Source organism: Anastrepha obliqua, chromosome 2 (assembly GCF_027943255.1).
Source record: "Anastrepha obliqua isolate idAnaObli1 chromosome 2, idAnaObli1_1.0, whole genome shotgun sequence".
In the NCBI taxonomy this organism is placed as follows: Eukaryota; Metazoa; Arthropoda; class Insecta; order Diptera; family Tephritidae; genus Anastrepha; species Anastrepha obliqua.
In genome coordinates, this window is record NC_072893.1 from 6484803 (window position 1) to 6500913 (window position 16111).

A 16111-nucleotide genomic window follows, 5' to 3' on the forward strand; every position below is an offset into this window, starting at 1 on the left:
AAACAATATCGAGGCGCGTCTTTTGAAACACCCTCTACATATGTATGTATGCGCTTATGAGCGTTTTTTTTTTCTAAAAAAGTATAGGAAATGCAGTGTTCGGATAAAAAATAATAAATAAATATTGAAAAAACATTTTGTGTAAATTGCGGCAAAAGATACAAAATAAATATTATTCATATTTCAATTTGTTTTTACAATATTTTTTGATAAAAGGGCTTTGGGGAATTCTGAAATAATATTTAGATAATTAATGCGCTGACATAGCAATAATATAAAATTTAATTTTTAATTTTCACTTGAATTTTTGTCTGCAAGAAAAACCATCAATTAATTTTTTTTCTTAATAGTACAGTTGAATTTTTTTACTAAATAAACAAAAAATATTTTTGGTAATGGAAATCTTTATATTGACCTTTACGCGCTTCACTGCTAGTGAGTTTGTTTACTGCCTGCAAGGGCATCTCCCTTAAGGAGGTGATGGGAATGGGAGTGGGAAGAGGTAAGCCGAGACTCAATACCGCGACAAAAGGAAACGATGGAGCAAGGAAGGCTAAGGAGAACCAAAAGAAGAATGACCGAATACCAAAACCAAAATCGGAGGCTGTATTAGTAAAGCCAGTAGAGGGTCACGGCTATGCTGATATCTTCAAATGTATACGAGAAAAGACCATACCATACGAAAGCACAACGGTGAAAGGCATAAGAAGAACCAAAACTGGCGCTCTTTTACTTAAATTAGAAGTGGGAAAAACAGTTAGCCCTGATTTATTGAAACAACTACTGGGTTGCCCATATTCGACGGACCCATGTGTTTTTTTTTTAATCAAAGAAAAACACAAATTTTTTGATGTTGACGATAATAATCATTTTATTTGGTTCAAGTAGATTTTTTGAAATTACTCTTTGAATATCATATCTCTCAAATGGCCGCCTTGAGCCTGTACGGTGTATTGTGCCCGTTTTGCAGCATTTTCCATAGTTGTCGCTAACATTTCGGCTGGAATAGCGGCTATTTCCTCACGGATGTTGTTCTTGAGCTCTTCTATGGTCTTTGGCTTATTAATATAAACCTTTGATTTTAAATATCCCCACAAGAAAAAGTCAGGTGGCATTAAATCGGGTGAACGCGGTGTCCAGTCAAAATCGCCATTTTTCGACATCAAACGACGAGGAAACAATTTCTTCAAAAAATCGTTTGTGGTGCGAGCTGTATGTGGTGGAGTGCCGTCTTGTTGAAACAAGAACTGCCTCATACGCTTTCGACAAATAATTGGCATCACAAAAGTGGTTATCATATCGCGATAACGCTCCTGATTGACGGTAACAGCTTGACCATCTTACCAGATGGGTCCGTCCGTCGAATATGGGCAACCCTGTAGAGGAAACAGGAAAAGTGGTCGGTTCCATAATAACTTTCCGACCAACTTCAACTGTAGAGATCAGAGACCTGGATGCCGTTACGGAGCAGAAGGAAGTAAAGAAACTGCTGACCGGCACTAACGAAAATATCGGTGTTAGGATCACAAGACCACAAATGATTTAAAATTGTTTTATGGTGGATCTTTAACACCTGGACAATGCTGTGACTACCAACATGTCGGTCAGCTTCGATTATTTCTGTGACTTTAACAACATTTTCAACTTTATCAACATCTTCTTTAACATCAAAAATGCCTAAACGGAATCGACGGAACCGAAATTGCACGAAATCAGCTGTTGCAGTATCGACACCACAAACACCATTCAATATTTCAGCGGCCTGGCTCGCATTTTAGTCTTTATCAAAGAAAAACTGTAAAATGTACCGAATCTTGTCTTTATTGACTTTAAGACCCTGTGACTCACAACTGTATGGAACAAGCAAAAAACAGCAAAAATAGTTTTTTAGTGCGAAATGTCAACTTGACAACGAGCATAAACATTGAACTTTTTGATGGATACTTTTCCAGATATCGATCACTACAGCCAATTGCCGATGGATTTCTTTTCTTTCGCTTTTTAATTAACGATTGGGAGTTAAACTCGAATAAGTATATTAGATAATCTAGTTATAGTATGGGAACCTATAATTAACTCGCTTTCAGAAATGAGTTAACTCATTTTTGCTGGCTTAACAGAAAATGTTGTGTTAACAGTAATAAATATATAACAGTGATTAATATTACAAATTTAAACACTCTTTGCAACAGCATTTTAGGAGTATTCAGAGCTAAAACTATGCAAATAAAATGTGCAGACTTTTTTGTCCTAATTATGTCTCTGCTGATGAGATGTCTCCTGACCTTTCATTCGAGATATCTTCATCTCTAAATTTTGGCCATCTGCACATCTTATCTGATGACATTTTCAAGTGGATGCTTTCTCTCAAACCTTCGTCACATACAGATGCTGATGGTCTTTCAGCTATTTTGTTTAAGAATTGTCCAGCATTGGCATTTCTCTTATTATTTAGAAATCTTTATCTACGGGCACTTTCTTAAATTAATGGAAATTTACAATCACCCCACCTTTTTGTTAGAAGTGGAAGACAAATTTATGTTCGTAATTATAGGCCGATTTCCAAGCTATCAAGCAACTCTAAACTGTTTGAATGCATTGGACAAGGACAAAATTGATTTTGCAATTAAGTCTTCAATTAACCCATGGTTTTGTATCTGACCGTTCTACAGGTGCTAATCGGGCTGTTTTTGATGAATGACATACAGCCATCGCTTTCTAAAGGACTCCAAGTTGATTGCATTTACACTGATTGATGGAGTTTTATCGAACCACTTTGTTGCTACTCCAGATGCTCCCCAAGGGAGCATCTTATGGCCACTCCTTTTTGTCTTTTTATCAATGACATAAGCAAATGCTTTACTTTTGCTCATTTCTTGCTCTTCGTGGATGATTTAAACATTTTCTCATCTGTTAAGGATGCAGTGGATGCTGAGAAGCTTCAACTCAACTTGAGTAATCTTCATCGATTGTGCATGAAGTCACGTCTGGCTTTAAATAATAAAAAATCTTTTCATTTAACATTGTCGAGGCGACAGTACAGTTTTAACACATTCACACAATTTTTATCTTTTTGTTGTTTTTTTTTTGTTCCTTGTTCACTCCACTCGGGAGCATAGGCCCTCGACAAGACTCAGTCTTGCGTTGGTTTTGTTAATCTATACATTTTGCTTTCTGGCAGGGTAGGCGAATAACTTGCCGCTACCAATTTCTAGTAATGCACTACAAAGTGTAACAGACTTTTAGGATCTTGGAGTTTTATTCGATACGAAATATTCCTTCAGTGGTCACATTAGTTGTATTCCTTCAAAATCGTATTCGGTTCTAGGCTTCATTTGTCGCAATGCACCTGAGTTTTCTGATCCGTATACCTAAAAACTGCTGTGTACGGCTCTTGTTGGTTCTCAAAAATATTTCTTAAGACTTTACGTTCCCTACGATTTGAGTACCCTGCTTCATCCTATAATTCTCGGCTAGAACTAATTAATTTAGAGTCTCTAGAAAAGAGAAGGGCAGTACTGTTACTTTCGATTATTATCAGTCTTGTTAATAGCTTCGTCGGCTGTCTAATTTTGTAAAAAATTAAAATTTAGTTACTTAATATTTAAGTAGTTTGTTTTTGGAGTTCAGAGACATACACCATCACCTCCAGCAAGGCCTATGGCAAACTCTCATGCATATATACATTCCCATATCTGGGCTGATCAATGTCAGAGAGTTTAAGATATCTTTTGCAGGACTCGCACAAGGCAGCAATAATTTGAAGAGCTGGGTCCGGTCATACGAAGAGAGCAGTTTAACGACGATTGGTGCACGGCTCTTGTTATTTCGCGTTTTGCGTTTGGCGCTTCGCAATCAGATCGTCTCTCACAGTGGCGGTGTTTTGTAATGCGCTGCACTGCCCAGCTTTATTACGCTGCCTGTGGCGACTGCGCTGCTTTGTAATTCAGTGAGCTGGGCGCGAACAGCAACAAGTTCTTCATGCATATTTTTAACCTTGGCGCAAAAGTTCTCAACCTCAGTCACTCCCGTCTCAATAGCGGCTATAGAAGGTTTTAAATTTGCAATTTGCCCAGCTAACTCACCGATTTTTTGCATGACTCTTTCCCCAGAGCTCTTTATTACGGTTGTTAGCTCTTCGATTATCAAGATTCTCTGTTTCTCGAGTTTTATTACAGCCGAAGTGGCGATTTGTGGTGCTTTTGGAGGTGATAATTAAACTTTTGATTTTTGCGAGTTTTTGACATCAATTGAAAAAAATCTCAGGTTTTAGTACTCAGGAAAAGGAAGTTATCTCACACGCACACTTTTATATGGCAGTATTAAAGCAAAAATACTCTGATAAAATGTGAAACACTCGGGAGCGCAACAAAACGGCGATCTACTTGCACGAGAACATTTTTTTAGTGCAGTGTTCTTGCGTTACTCATGTGTATGTATGTGTGTATAAGTTTTATTTGCCAGTTAAATTACAAAATTTAGTTATATTTAATTTCAATATACTTTATAATGCAATTTCCCCATACATTATTTATATACAAATCAGTGTGATAGTAAAGTTTTGAAATCAAACTTTTTCCCTTTTCAAATTGAAGCGCAGTAATACCATCCTCGGCACTCATCTTTGGCAAAATTCAAGCAACGAGGTTTGCAAATGTAAATACACACACAAATCTGAATTTGCAAACTTTTGCATCCCAACGATGAATTTGAATAACTTCTAGTTCTTTCAACAAAAAAAAAGCAGCATTGACTAAGTGAACTCTCATGCATTTTCTTTCAGATTGCATCTAAGGCATTTGTGGCTTACAGCAAAAGCAGCAGTGGCTGCGCGCACTCCCCGAAACTAAAGCTGAGAGTGAAGTTGAATTTTTTTAAAGCACAATTCAATACTATTATAAATGATATGTGTATGTGTGTATGTTAAAAAAGTTAAAGTTTCGACATGTCACTGTTGTATGTATGTGTGTGTGTGTGCGTATGCATTCTCCTCACAGGGGCAAAATAACCGAGTCAAAAGCACAGTTTTTGCTTAATGAAAAATGTAATGCAATTGAAGAGACGCAAAATATTGCACAAAGTTACTGAAATATATTTAATAAAAAGCAAAGGTCAAAAGGCCGGCAAATTTTTCTTCATTTCATTATGACTTTCCAAAGAAAAAATGCAATATTTGCAGTTTCTAAACTTGACAGTCTGTATGAAATATGACAACAATTTGTGTTGCGCCGCTGCTGGAAGCAAATCATGGCTACAGCAGCATTGAACTTTACAAATCCTGCATTTGTCAAACATTCTTACGAGGGTTGCCATTTATAGTTTACCACTAAAAAAAACCAAATAAAATCATAATAAAAATGGCTTTATTGTTTTCAAAATATTTTACTTTCTAGTCAATACACTTCTGCATTTTGTTGAACCAATTTTCGAAGCACTTTTGCCACTCAGAAGTGGAAACCTTCAAAACGAGCTGTTTAAGGTGCCAACAGCTTCTACAGGCTTTGAAACTTGTTGACCTCTCATTTTATTTTTGATGTTCGGGACAAAAAGAAATCATTAGGTAGCAAATCACAGTTGTAAGACGGACCTTAATTCGACCTTTTGAGTGCTTAAAAACTCTCTTGTGTAAGCCGTTACGTGAGAGTAAGTGAGAGATCTCGCATTGCCTTAGTGAAGAATGATTCGTCTTCGGCGATTAAAAATAAGTCAAAAAATTGGCGCGTACACTTCTGTTAGGTGTTTGGCCGAATTTCTCCTCCTATTTAAGGTGTGCGTCTTAATGTTGTCCCGCAGATGGAGGGGCCTACAGTTGTAAGCCGACCTCAAACCGCAAATGGTTTTTTATGAGGAGTTTCTTCATGGCAGAAATACAGTCGGAGGACTACCATTGTCTGCCGAGGGGCGACTGGTTTAGGTTTCTTTGGTGGTACAGTTGCAATATGACCAGATATTCCGAAAAAAGGCGATAATTTGCATTGAGACGCTTCTTTTGCGAACAACTTTTGTTGAATCGGGCTCGACTTGGAACACCCATACTGTCGATTGCTAGTTTTTTTCCGCTTCATATGCATAAATCCAAGACTCGTCACCTGTTACGTCATCATATACCTACTTGAACGACTTAGATGGCATTACAACCGTATGGCGGCTGCTGGCTAGTGCCAGTTGGTGACACCGAGTGCTACCAGGTTATGCCTCACGTAATCTTCCCAAAGTAGATTAGGTCTTCCTGCTCCTCGCCGTCGATCAGTGGGTTCCCTCTTGAAGGACTGTCGAGCCGGAACACTTTCGTTCATCCCCGAGACATGGCCAAGCCAGCGCAGCCGCTGTATTGTAATACGCTTCACTATGCCCACATCTCGCTATAGCTCGCTCATACAGGTCACTGTTCCATCGGATGACGAGCTCATTCACGCCTATACGAAGAGAACCAAAGATTTTTCGCCGAATTTTCCTCTCGAACGCTCCCAGTGCTCTGTCATCAGTTATCTTCTGCGCCATATACGAGGTCGGGGATGATTTGGCTTTTATACAGCGTTGTTTTCGTTTTTCAAGAGATGGCTCTAGTTCTTAATTACCTACTGAGCCCAAAGTAACACCTGTTGGTAAGAGTGTTCCTTCGTTTAATCTCTAGGCTTATGTCGTTCTAGCTGTTAACACTGGTACCTAAACAAAGTCTTTCACCACTTCAAATTCACGGTTGCTAACAGCGACGTATAGTCCAAGATGCGAGGACTCTTTTTTTGTTGGCAGTAGGTACTATGTGTTACTCTCATTCACCGCAAGACTCACTTTTTATGCTTCCTTCTTCAGACTCGAGTACGCTGAACATACGGCGCTGTTGTTCAGACCGACAATATCACTATCGTCAGCACACGCCAATAGCATGACACTTTTGTAGTAGAAAGCGGTGCGAATCAGCAACAGGAATGTTTTTTCCAGTAGGAGATTAAAGAACTCGCACGAAAGGGAATTGCCTTGTCTGAAACCTCGATTGGTATTGAACGGCTCGGAGAAGTCGTTTCCGATCCTGACGGAGCTCACCGTAGCGCTCAACGTCGTCATTTTACACAGTCGTATAAGTTTTGCGGGTATACCAAAGTCAGACATACCGGCATAGAGGTCGTTCCTGTTTGTGCTGTGCTATCGAACGCAGCTTTGAAGTCGATAAAAAGGTGGTGTGTGACGATTTGTCGTTTATCATGAAGGTCTGGTCAATAGACTTACCAGGCCTGTTCATGCAATGGTTCCCAATAATTCCTCTACCTCGCGATATGCCACATGACAAGCTTTCGTTATCAATTGACGACGGAGCATCGATTGTTTCTGGCACAACAACCGTTCATGGCCGATCTTCACAAAATTCATCATGCAAGGATCGTGGGCCACTTCAGAAAACGTTTTACCAGCGTTTCACAGTAGCGAAATGTGGTGCTTCAACACCAAAAGTCAAAGTAAATCAATGGCCCCCGTTTCGATAATTCACTCCTGTGGCGAAAACCGTAATAAATCATCGCACGAAAATTTTCACCAGTTAATCCATCTTTTGGGCGAAATGAATTTTTCAACTCATTGAAAAAAGAACAAGTAAAACTGGTAAGTGAAGACGTTATTTGGGTTGGGTAAAAAGTAATGTCGTATTTTGCCAATTGAGCGCTACATTTAAACATATCTTGCGTTGTTTTTATTGCATCGGGTCACACTAAACGGCGATTTGAAGACGATAATATGTACTACAAGTGTCTCTTTGACAGTGTTGATATCGTACGTTTCAGTCTTAAGTTATAGCGCGTCAAAGATGGAGTCCACCAAGCAAGAAATTCGTCATATTTTACGTTTTTACTACCTTAGAGGTAAACATGCAACGAAAGCGGCGGCAAAAATGTGTGAAGTTTATGGGCCTTGGTTCGATCGATTTCGTTCTGGTGTAGTAGATGTCGAAGATGCACCCCGTACTGGTAGGCCAAACGTCGTAGAGACTGATAAAATCGTTGAAATTATCCAAAGAGACCGGCATGTGAGCATTCGCTCGATTAGTCAGGAACTAGGGGGATAATGAAGTTGCCTTCTAAATGGCAACAAGTTTGCGAACAAAACGGGGCATATTTGACTTGAATCGGATAATTCTAAGTACGTTAAATAAAGCGTCAAATTTCGATCACAAATACGACATTTCTCCCCAACCCACCAAACTTTTCGTTAAAAACATTGAATTACCACTCATCACTCGTTAAGTTGCCAAGGCGCAAAATATAACAGGCAACCCTTGTAAAGTCAAATTGCCTTCTGAGTTTAGTTTGAGAGAGAAAACTATAAAATATTGAAGATAAATATCATGCACACATACATACATACATACAAACGTGCATACAGCCATTTGACATCTTCTCGTATCGTCTTGAAGAAATTTATACATCTTTTTGATAACCTTTTTGGTGCGGTTTAAATTATATTTCGTTAGCCCCTAACCAAATTTTGTCTTTGAAAAAAAGTTTTGTATAAATAAAAGAAATTAAATAATAAATTTAAAACAAATTTAGAAATAAATCAATGTTGAAGTAGTGTAAATTTCTTTTCACATAAATTGCTTTTCAAAGTTCTGCTGCTATCTGCACTCAATAACGGTATCTCGATTAGATAAAACAGATGCCAATTTTTTAACTTTTCCAACCGAATAAGTCAAAGTATGATGAGGAACTTAAGCCATTCGAAGGCTTCCCATATTAAAGAATAGAAAAGTAAATAAAAGGGGATATAGCTCAGTGGTAGAGCATTCGACTGCAGATCGAGAGGTCCCCGGTTCAAACCCGGGTGTCCCCTTAGTCAGTATTTTGCGCACAATAATATTTTGTAATGCAACTAAGCAAAGAAATCTAATAAATAATACTGAAAAAAAGTAATACTGCATATTTCCTGTTTAATTGTACAGTGCATTTCATAAATATATAACAGGGACTTTGAGACAGAGACAGAGACTTGACAATTTATTTGTTGCCCTTTTAATTTTAATATTTTTAATGTGAAAATATATTTCATTTTATAACAAAAACCATTTAACTCCAACTTGCAAACTTTGTACAAATTTGAAAAAAAAAACACTCAAAAAATTTTTATCAAGATTTTAAAACACTTTTTAATCATAATTTTTTAGAAAAATTTCACGTACGCAGTTTTATAACCCATTGAATTTTGAAGTGAAAGTGCAAATTTGAGTTGTCTGAAAAATTGCGTTAATTTTTGACAATTTTTTTTCGCTGGCCGTTTTGGGCATTTTCTCCATGCAATGAATGCTCGGCATTTTTTTATATGGCAAAAAACACGCAACAATAATCAATCTATTCTAGAAAATATAAGTATATATACATAGCTTCATCTCCACACCTGCAAAATTCTCCATCATTTTTATGCTTATTCCACTGCCTTATAGGGAGTGCACTTGCCTTGTTTGGCTGCCAAGCAACAGTTGCGTCATCCGCAGCTTCTTGCATTACCAGCGGCATTGATGAGTCATAAAATACTTTGAAGAAAGCTATCAAACTTTTATTTCACCAGCGGTGCTGAATGTTTTGTGCGAAGGGGTTATTAAAGGGGGATATAGCTCAGTGGTAGAGCATTCGACTGCAGATCGAGAGGTCCCCGGTTCAAACCCGGGTGTCCCCTAAGTAGATTTTTTCTCTTCACAAATACTTTAAGCACCAAAAACATTAAAGAATTGACAAACATCTGAAGAAATTCTTTTTAGCTTCCAAGCAGTACTTTGTTTTTCATGGAGAATACGACATCTTCTGTCAAAAAGTGCTACTTTGCACAATGTAGACTGGGTACATAAACAAATTCCACTCTCACACACTTTAGAAGACCCTCATCATGTCTGTCCTATTATCTGCTAAACTTGAACTCCTATAACGGGCCTTCCAGTATTCGAGGGACTGGCTGCGTCATGCCTTACGAATGGTTAGGAAAGATCCATCCTTGAAAATTTTCTATGCGGTACCGGGTAATGGTGTTAGAAAAAGAATAAGACCTACTCTGCGTTGGAACGGTCAAGTAGAGACAGACTTCGTTTTTGTGGTATTTCTATTGTTGTTGTTGTAACAGTTCATCAAGCTTTGCCGGTAGGGTGCAGTCACTGGTCGTCATCGTATATCTCATCTAACGGTAGGCCCAGGAAACATGGACATTTGGACGGGTTGTGTCCAAAGAGACAGGAGTGTTTGGTGAATGGGTGTAAAGCGGCATGTGGGTAGGAGTTTAGCAACAGAAAGGGTATCTTTACATGCCGGACATATGTTGGGTATGTCGGTATCGATTCTGGACAGGTAGTAGTTTAACCTACGGCAATATTCTAGAGATATGTCTGTCAAACTAACGCAGGTCTCATAAGGCAGTTGAGGTTATTCGTCTGCGATGCGTTGTGATCAGATTCCGATTACGGAATTCGGGAATCGGAAGTTTAGGAAGGTGATAAGAGACTGACAATGAATGTCGTTTAAAGTCTGCCTCTCAACTGGCTCATCCAGAACTTGTAGCTGTGTTTTGTCCTAAATCTCGTCAGTGTAGTTATAGAGATGCTTAATAACTCGCCTGGTGAAGGCTTAGCATTCAGCAAGTGGCTGCATGTTGTGGTTCTTGCGGCAGCAACTCAGCAGGAATTGCTTGCTGAGCGCCTTACTATGCTCCTTAACTCTAAGTATAGTAGCCTCGCTGAGAAGAAGTTGCAGGAGAGACATCAGGAGGCATCCCATGGTTATCCTGAGGACAGTATTCTGGCAAGCCTGAAGCTTAGTCCATTGCGAATCAAAAGTACCAGATGACTAGGCGGGCGAAGCTTAACATAAGCCATTTATGTCATTGCCGGACGCCATTATCGAGCAATCGGCAGCGTATGAGATCAGTGAAACACCCTCTGGTAGTTGAGGCAGCTTTGAAATATTATAGAAGTTGAAAAGCAAGAGCGAAAGGACATCGCCCTGCGGCACTCCTTGGTTGGTTTGTAGAAGTGGTGATTCCTCAAGAATCCAACTTGCGCTTCCGCACCAATTTGTGTCCATATCCTCCCTACCAACTTGTTTACCAGTTATTTACAGCGTGACTATATCCAGACTGTGTGGTTTAAGAACTTTATTAGGTTGTTGACGTCTAAGCCTCGAGACTCTCGAACATTGACATTATTTCTTTCCATAAGGCAATGCTTCAGAGGAAATGAAAAATCTTTTTCTACGGTTGTTTACAACTGTGACAGTGCGTGTTGTGCAGAATGCCCATTTTGCCGACTTGTTCTCCGATAGACTAGAAGCCAGTTATCATCGCCGTAAGTCTGCAGGCATCCCTTCGTTTCATATTTGTCACTATAGACGTTTGTTTGTGCGAGTAGGGTGGCTCTCTGTACTTTGTGCTCCTTTTTTTTGAGTTTTGATCTCGAAATATTACTTACGAGTGTCGACCGCTGTTTCAGTACCGGCAGGAGGGTCGACTATCGAATATCAGTTAGTAGTGTGGAATGGCAAACTGCAGCGAAAACCTGCGATAAGTCTGTCACTTCTGGGGCAGTCCCCTCGCAGGCTGGTTTTTGTCTGCGTGTTAATGATGTTAAGGGGTGTGGTTCGATGCACTTACGGAAGTCATGCTGATATACAGCTGGAGTCAGGTGTTCGGTAAAGAGCGCGAGTAGGAGGATCTTCAGCGTCGTGATTATTATGCTGCCATATAATTTTACGTTAAATTACTCCAAATATGCCCCACAATTTTTTTTTTTTATCTCTAACTTTCTATGAAAACTGAGTGAATAATAAGGTCGAATTTAACAACATCCGCTGTTTTCGTGACGTCACACAGATTTTCTTACAGCAAATTAATATACCGCTAAACTAGGATCTCACGAAATGAATCTGACTCAGACAAAAAAAGCACAAAAAAAGATATCTCATGAGAACAATAGAACAACAACAAAAAACATATCTCACAAGAACAATACAACAACAACAAAAACTATTTCCGTACTTTCATTTAGCTGTTTTTATTCTTTAACCGCGGAGTTTTGCTTTCTTTCTTCCTGGTATTTAACTTTACTTTTTTTATCATTTGGTCACAGTTTTGGTCGATTGCGATTTTTGTTAGTTCTTCTTCTTCTCCTTCGAGCTGCCAAATCTCTATCTCCTGCAACTGCAGTGTTGCCTTGTTTTGGATATAAAAAAGCACTAAAATGCCTATTTAAAGAAAATAATCCACCAACTTTTTTTAAATTACATAAAGAACTTTGTATGCGTCTTTAATCTGTCGCTTTTTTAAATAAATGTGTTATGGTTATGTACAATAGACTGTATGGAAAAAAAATGTTTTAAAAATCCTTAGTTTTATAATATTTAAAATTTATGTTAAGAGAATTTCTTAACCAGTTAACTGTGATTGACGAGTATACTCATTATGGATAAGTGGCAAAATTTTGTGTATTGACGAGTATACTCGTCATGTGTATAAATTAGTGACCATTGGCTATTTAAATTACAATTTTTGAGAAAAACAACACATATTCTCAAATTTCAAGATGTTTAGAATATTTTGAGGCTATGCCGGAATAAAACAAACAAATAGAAAATATAAACAGTTTGAGATGATGTCATGCTTCCCCGTATGCACTGGTTGAAAAAGTTCAAAATTTTTAATTTTATAAAATTAACCCATCTTTTTTATCCAATATCTTATCAGCGCAACTTACTCTGTGATTGACGAATGTACTCGTCATAGCTCAATTCTGGCGACACAAAACTGTGCGCACTTTTAAATGGGAGCGCCACAGTTAACTGGTTAAAAAAGACAGAACAACACTTTTTTGCTATAATATTTGAGGTTATGTAACAGGGTAAGGTACTCCTTTTTCAGTATTATCAGGTACTTTTTTTTACTATGAATAGACCTTTTGGCTTAAATTCGTATTCAGTAAATTCAAAGTTTTTTTATTAATTCATAAAAAGTTTTTAAATGTTAAGAAGAATTAAGAGAAGAAGATTCAATATTCTTGCATAGCCTCAAAAGGAGCAAAAAATGAGATTTGCACTTTCAAAACATCAAATTTTAAATTCGCAAATGGCCTTCTTTAGGCTTTTAATATTTTTTTTTTTATACTAATTTTTTCGGTGGCTTTAAATTAAAAAAAAGAAACAAATACCAAACTCAAACATTTTCGCATTTTGGGTATAAAAAAACATTAAATTAATTACGAAGGGTGGGCAACACTGCACAACTGCACCAAAGTGACGTCACACACTCTCTGATGAACGCAATCTTGCTGCTGTCACTCTTGACGTCTTGGCTAACAGAGCTCTAACTGTTCATTTTTGTTTACAAAAGCTGACTATTTTGATACTCTCTTCTTTGCTCTCTCACATGCAACTCATCACACTCACGTTAAGGCGAAATTACACTTTTTTCCAAATCAATGGGTTGGAGGGAAAAGTGCTGTCGTATTTTAAAGAAAAATTCTTTTCCGCTAATTCATTGCTTTAAGACACACCCAAGAGATTTAATGTGTTGTTCAACAGTTGTATGATGAATGCCAAACTCTTCTGCAATTTCTCGACTTATTAAATGTGGATTATTTTCAAACATGGATCGCAAAATATCATTATCGATTTTGGATGGGCGTTCTGATCGATCACTATCTTGGAGGCTCAGATCCCCAGAACAAAATTTGCTAAACCATCTTTGACAAGTACGAACATTTACAATATCTTTTCTAAATACCGCACATGCATTTTTATATGCAACCAATGCGATGCTTCCTTTTTTGAGTTTATACAAAATGCAGTGTCGTAAATGGACTTGACCTACTGACATGTTTTTCACTTTAAATATCACAAGTAAATGATGAACAGTAAAAGGACTTTTATATTATACAGCAGGTAAAAAAAAGAGGTCAGATGTTGAACGTTGCTGAACGCGGGGGCCGATTGTGCCTCTTTGTCGTTCGTTCCGCGCTCTCGCTTGCAGTTCAAGCAAGGTAACGACGCATGAGCAAGATAACGACGCATTTTTTTGTGCGTGCAGCCGGCTACGTCGAATTATAAGAGGTTATCACGTCCAAAAATCCCAATAACTCATTAGCCAGATGCTATTTTTTATTTACAAGAATTACCTGCCTATTTATAATCCGACAGAACTTTCCCTCCAACCCAATAGTCTACCATTCCATCCACTCTGCGGGCATTCAACATCAAAAGACATTATGTTACTTCAACGGAAACATTTCCTCACCATGAAGTTGTTGCTCTGACGACATGAAACTTTCTAATTATGAATTAAATTCATCATTGTTCAGTTTTCCTTTATACAAAAGCCGAAACAAATAACACATCTACAAATAAATATTCTTCCAATTAGAATTAGCAATTGATGCAATTGGTTTATATTCTCTAATTCATCAAACAATTAGAATAAGTTCAACTAATTCCCATTAGATAATTGAAATTTTTATTTCAATGGTAAAACTAATTGCAATTAGTTGCCATTAGCAAAAAAAATTGGTTTACCTTTACAATTAGAAATCTAATTGACTTCTGCTAATGCAATTAAATATTTAATTAATTAGAATTAGAATTAATTATTTTGATATTTTGAAAAATAAAAAAAAAACTGAAATATTCATAATATGGCCGCCGTGGTCGAATGGGTTGGTGCGTGACTACCATTCGGAATTCAGAGAGAGAACGTTGGTTCGCATCTCGATGAAAGATCAAAATTAAGAAAAAGTTTTTTCTAATAGCGGTCGCCCCTCGGCAGGCAATGGCAAACCTCCGAGTGTATTTCTGCCATGGGAAAGCTCCTCAAAAAAAAAATATCTGCCGTTCGGAGTTGGCTTGAAACTGTAGGTCCCTCCATTTGTGGAACAACATCAAGACGCACACCACAAATAGGAGGAGGAGCTCGGCCAAACACCCAAAAAGGGTGTACGCGCCAATTATATATGTATATATATATATATATTAATTCGAGCTAATTGAATATCTAATTGCATTAGCAGAAGTCAATTAGATTTCTAGTAAAGGTAAACCATTTTTTCTTTGCTAATGGCAACTAATTGCAATTAGTTTTACCATTGAAATAAAAATTTCAATTCTCTAATGGGAATTAGTTGAACTAATTCTAATTGTTTAATGAATTAGAGAATTTCACAAATGAAGGTTAATTAGCAATCATTGGCATTATCTAATCATTATTTAACATCTCTGGTGTGCAGATATGAACATATGTACGTATGTATGGTATGTATGTAAGCCCCTGCATCGTAACCTCAGTCAGGGCACGAGTTGCACAGCATGTAATATGAGCAGACGCATTACTCCAAGCTGATTACACACACATATATATGCCCGGCATTCAACTGTGCTTTGTGTATTTCGATAAGCAAAGCCACTAGCAAACGCGTGTCATTTGTTAAACAATTAAAAGAAATGCCGAATGCACTTAACTATACTACGAACACATATGAGCGACATGGAATTCAATATTTTTTATCATAGTTTTTATTTGAGGCTCACGATTATGCTTACAATTTAAAGAAAAGAAGTTGTCACCTGCTTCTCAGTTCCGTCGCTAAAATTCAATTAATCGCACAGATTTATCAGCTCTTTCGTTACCATAATTTTCTTGTTTGAGATTTTTTCTATTTTTTTATTTGCTGTTTTGCTTCAAAATAATGTTTGTATGCAGTTATGTTATGTGGTTTATTATTTACTTCTACATATTTGGAAAATATAACAAAGCCTCTGCTTTTGATTTTGTAATATGATTATTTATACTTAAATAAAAAAATTATTAAATTAAATTAATAAATTAAAATAAATAAATTAAAAAAAAAACGAAAATATATCCGTGTACATACATATCTTCATACATTTATATGTATATAAAAAATGCATTAAAATGTTCAGGCAATCACTCTCACTTTTCCACCTGGTGGTGGTGTATTTAATTTCACCACAAACAAAGTTAGGCAAAAGCACAAACAAAAGCAAAAGTAAATAAATGCAAAACACAACACTTAAAAAGGAATAGAACATTCACCATGCAAAGGTGAATGTGTTGAAATACGAACTTGGCACCATTTATTGCGCGT

General features: G+C 37.3%; 2 non-coding genes across 2 annotated transcripts; both read left to right on the forward strand.

The window, feature by feature from the left end:
- Nucleotides 1-8748: 8748 nt before the first annotated feature.
- Nucleotides 8749-8820, forward strand: Trnac-gca (transfer RNA cysteine (anticodon GCA)). Its single transcript has one exon. It is a non-coding gene; the product is annotated as a tRNA-Cys (tRNA).
- A 768-nt stretch (nucleotides 8821-9588) lies between these two features.
- On the forward strand, nucleotides 9589-9660 carry Trnac-gca (transfer RNA cysteine (anticodon GCA)). The gene has a single exon. It is a non-coding gene; the product is annotated as a tRNA-Cys (tRNA).
- Nucleotides 9661-16111: the final 6451 nt, after the last annotated feature.